At 47.5% G+C, this 5000-nt stretch overlaps 1 protein-coding gene across 1 annotated transcript in view; it reads left to right on the top strand.

Annotated features, from left to right (window-relative positions):
- Positions 1–5000, top strand: part of DENND4B (DENN domain containing 4B) — a 31698-nt gene that overhangs the window by 2311 nt on the left and 24387 nt on the right. The gene's annotated exons all lie outside the window — the stretch shown is intronic.

Below are 5000 nucleotides of genomic sequence, written 5' to 3' on the forward strand. Positions count from 1 at the left end.
TCCCCGTGCCTATTTTCCTTTGACGTTGTGCCGTTTTAGATCGTCCTTTAGCCTAGATTCACTTAACAACCGTTGCTACTTCACTTAACGATGGTGGCAGGAAAGAGCATAACTCCCTTAAATGTTTCGCTGACCGACAAGACATTTTGGGCTCGATTACGGTCGTTGTAATCACGGTTTGCACACGCGGGAGAGGTGGGGAGGGGGCGGCCTCTACATCTAGTACCCCCCCCCACTCTCTCTCTTACACACCCATCCGTCATATGGTGACACGTAGTTTTCCTTTACTTTCACTTTTACCGGATAAAACTTCCTGGTTTTTCATCCAGTTTCCGGATGGGCCAACCTGGACTGTAAATGACCCTCCGGGCTTTAAAAAAAATCAATTTTTGCTAGCAAAAAAAAAAAAACCCTTTTTGCAAAATCTGCACCGCGTCCGACTGTCGTTTTGGCTGAATCCGCTCCCGGCGTGTGCAAAAAAAAACCCCCTCCAAACCGAGTTTGGCGTGCGAATGTCGGTTCGTGGGGTTTTTTTTTGGCAGAAATAAAAATTTTATTAGTTTTAAGAAGCGTTTTTATCCTTCCCGTGCAACGCAGCTGAAGAGCCTCTAGGTTAAAATGTATTTTTTCGTTTAAAAAAAAAAAAATGAAGTCTGTTGCAGACTGGCCTCCCTCGCAGGGGGAGCGTGCAGATCAGCCGTAAGCCGGGATCGGAGTAAAATTGTGGCTTTGTGTGCGCTAAGGCGTGTAAACCAGGATGTGTTTGGAGAGAGATGGGTGCCGACTGCAAACTGGTTGGCTTTGCAGGCAGGTTTGGGGTTCGAAGGGAAGGATTAAGGGGTAGCCTAGACACCCCAAAAGTTTGGGGAGACATCCATCATCCTGAGCATCGTGGTTTAATGCCACCTTCAGCCAAAAGGTGTTTAAACCAGGATGTGTTTGGAGAGAGACGGGTGCCGACTGCAAGCTGGTTGGCTTTGCAGGCAGGTTTGGGGTTTGAGGGGAAGGATTAAGGGGTAGCCTAGACACCCCAAAAGTTTGGGGAGACATCCATCATCCTGAGCATCGTGGTTTAATGCCACCTTCAGCCAAAAGGTGTTTAAACCAGGATGTGTTTGGAGAGAGACGGGTGCCGACTGCAAGCTGGTTGGCTTTGCAGGCAGGTTTGGGGTTTGAGGGGAAGGATTAAGGGGTAGCCTAGACACCCCAAAAGTTTGGGGAGACATCCATCATCCTGAGCATCGTGGTTTAATGCCACCTTCAGCCAAAAGGTGTTTAAACCAGGATGTGTTTGGAGAGAGATGGGTGCCGACTGCAAGCTGGTTGGGTTTGCAGGTAGGTTTGGGGTTCGAGGGGAAGGACTAAGGGGTACCCTAGACACCCCAAACATTTGGGGAGATCATCCATCATCCTGAGCATCGTGGTTTAATGTAGGTTCTGTCTCGGCTGCCTTCCGGAAAACCCACCTCAGATCTGTGGTTTGGCGTGTGTTTCCGGCGGAAGTGGGTGTCAATGCGATCGAAAAATGAACTATTTTCCTGGACTTGCTAGCTGTCTACCTGCGGGGAATTTCCACCCAGACAGCCCTATGAAAATGCAGAGTTTGCAGAGCGACGAAATACAGTTTCGTCATTAAAAACATTAAAACAACCCCATTTTATCCCCGAAATTTCGGTCTCCTCATCTGGGCTACGGGGTCTCCAGTATGTCTTTTTGCAAAAATCAAGAAATAAACACGAAATAATAAAGAGAGAACGGATTACGGGGTAGTCCTCGGCTTACGATGGCTCATTTAATGACCTTCCAAAGTTACAACGGCGCTGGAAAAAAAAATAGATTTATGATTGTAAAAGGCGTTTTGGGGGTCTTTGTAACACGATCAGCCGATCAAAATTCAGAGGCTTGGCCGATGGTTTCATACTTACGACGGTGTGTCTGATCCCCTTTTGCGACCTTCTCACAAGCCACATCGACCGGGGGGGGGGGGAGGAAGCAAGATTCGCTTAACGACCGGATTAGTAATTTCTGAACTTTAACAAGGGTGGCAAGAAAGATCCTGAAAAACTCGCTTAAGGAACGTCTCGCTTAGCAACGAGGAATTGCAGGCTCCCTGGCGGGTCGTAAATCGAGGAATACCATGTAATTTTTGCTGCAGGCCGAGCGAGGCAGTCAGTTGGGGGTGACGGGTGCGAAACACGCGCTGGTGTGTTGCTGTTTTTCCCCAGCCAGGTGATGGTGGCGGAGGTGTGAATTGTGGTTGTGCCAGACCCGAAATAGCATCGTGACACTGTGGCACCGGCTGAGGGGCTGGCAGAGAACGGAGGGGAAAAAACAGTATTTGCTATGCATTGTTCTATTGTTCTCCGGCAATTGAGACCCCTTTAATTCAGAGAACGAGTTTCCATCTTGAAAAACCATCTCCCCGCAAGCAGAAATGTAGCCCTTCAAGGCCAAAAATGCCTAACTTTCAATGAGCAGGGAATGTTTAGCCTCCCCGTCTCCCTAACTATAGTTCTTCAGCAAGTGAGACCCCATTAATTCAAAAATGGGAGGGCATACCTTGAAAAACCGTCTCCCCGCAAGCAGAAAAGTAGCATTTCAAGGAGAAAAGAGCCAAATATTCAATGAGCTAGGAATGTTTGCCCTCCCTGTCTCCTTATTATTGTTCTCCAGCAAGTGAGACCCCTTTAATTCAGAGAAGGAGGGTCCATCTTGAAAAACCATCTCCCCGCAAGCAGAAATGTAGCCCTTCAAGGCCAAAAATGCCTAACTTTCAATGAGCAGGGAATATTTAGCCTCCCCATCTCCTTAACTATAGTTCTTCAGCAAGTGAGACCCCATTAATTCAAAAATGGGAGGGCATACCTTGAAAAACCGTCTCCCCGCAAGCAGAAAAGTAGCATTTCAAGGAGAAAAGAGCCAAATATTCAATGAGCTAGGAATGTTTGCCCTCCCTGTCTCCTTATTATTGTTCTCCAGCAAGTGAGACCCCTTTAATTCAGAGAAGGAGGGTCCATCTTGAAAAACCATCTCCCCGCAAGCAGAAATGTAGCCCTTCAAGGCCAAAAATGCCTAACTTTCAATGAGCAGGGAATATTTAGCCTCCCTGTCTCCTTAACTATAGTTCTTCAGCAAATGAGACCCCATTAATTCAAAAATGGGAGGGCATACCTTGAAAAACCGTCTCCCCGCAAGCAGAAAAGTAGCATTTCAAGGAGAAAAGAGCCAAATATTCAATGAGCTAGGAATGTTTGCCCTCCCTGTCTCCTTATTATTGTTCTCCAGCAAGTGAGACCCCTTTAATTCAGAGAACGAGTTTCCATCTTGAAAAACCATCTCCCTGCAAGCAGAAATGTAGCCCTTCAAGGCCAAAAATGCCTCACTTTCAATGAGCAGGGAATATTTAGCCTCCCTGTCTCCCTAACTATAGTTCTTCAGCAAGTGAGACCCCATTAATTCAAAAATGGGAGGGCACACCTTGAAAAACCGTCTCCCCGCAAGCAGAAAAGTAGCATTTCAAGGAGAAAAGAGCCAAATATTCCAATGAGCCAGGAATGTTTGCCCTCCCTGTCTCCTTATTGTTGTTCTCCAGCAAGTGAGACCCCTTTAATTCAGAGAAGGAGGGTCCATCTTGAAAAAAACATCTCCCCGCAAGCAGAAAAGCAGCACTTCAAGGACAAAAGTGCCTAACTTTCAATGGGCAGGGAATGTTTGGCCTTACCATCTCCTTTCTATCGTTCTTCAGCATGGGAGACCCCCATTAATTCAGAAAAGGGAGGGTCCATCTTGAAAAGACATCACCCCGCAAGCAGAAATGTAGCCCTTCAAGGAGAAAAGGGCCTAACTTTCAATGAGCAGGGAATTTTTGTTCTCCCTGTCTCTTTACTATTGTTTTTCAGCAATTGAGACCCCATTAATTCAGAAAAAGGAGGGTCCATCTTGAAAAACCAGCTCCCCGCAAGCAGAAATGTAGCCCTTCAAGGAGAAAAGGGCCTAACTTTCAATGAGCAGGGAATATTTGTCCCCTCTATCTCTTTACTATTGTTTTTCAGCAATTGAGACCCCATTAATTCAGAAAAAGGAGGGTCCATCTTGAAAAACCAGCTCCCCGCAAGCAGAAATGTAGCCCTTCAAGGCCAAAAGTGCCTCACTTTCAATGAGCAGGGAATATTTAACCTCCCCGTCTCCTTAACTATAGTTCTCCAGCAAGTGAGCCCCTTTAAATTCAGGGAAGGAGGGTCCACATTAGAAAAACCAGCTCCCCGCAAGCAGAAAAGTAGCAGCACTTCAAGGAGAAAAGCGCCACTCCCTGTTTGCCAAATTCTCAACAAACAGGAAACGTTAAATCCTCCTTAACGTCTCCTTAAATGACCCCTTTATATTTTCCTTGTTTTGTTTTTTTTCTTTTCTTTTTTTCCCCCCCTGTTTTTTTCCAGCTCTCCGTTTTCACCCCCCAAGCAGAGGGGGTGCGTGCGCGCTTTCCATGCCTCTGAGCATACACAGAGTCCATGCCAGCTGTCCGCTTTGCACCTGCAACGAAAGGCCGGTTTGGAGAACGTGACTTTTTACTCTAAATAAATCTCGGGGAGGGAAATTTTCTTTTCTTTTTTAGCGAACTCAAGAAGTGAGAAAACGGGCATTTCCTCTTTTGATTCGCCCAGCCCTTCCCTGACGTTTTGCGTTCACTGCAAAAAAGAAAAAAACCACACACAAAACACAATTTGAGCCGTTGCCGCCCCACGTCACAACGCTTCTCCTTTCTGCACCGAAAACCCACCGGTTCAGGGCAGAAGGTTCCAGAGGCGTTTGGGGGGGGTCCCGTTCGCTCATCCGGGGGCAGCTGGGTATCGTACCATCCTTTCCTTCGGCCTTGGCGGTTCGGGAGGGCGGTGGGCAGCCAGGCGTCGGTGGCACCCACCGCCACTTGGTTGGCACAGGGTGACACCTGAGAAGAAGAGGCGTTGGTCCAGAGGAGGAAATAGCAGCCGGGGTGGGGGGGG

This window comes from Pituophis catenifer, unplaced genomic scaffold, assembly GCF_029215685.1.
Source record: "Pituophis catenifer annectens isolate HBS135680 unplaced genomic scaffold, rPitCat1.0.hap2 SCAF_10, whole genome shotgun sequence".
Classification (NCBI taxonomy): Eukaryota; Metazoa; Chordata; class Lepidosauria; order Squamata; family Colubridae; genus Pituophis; species Pituophis catenifer.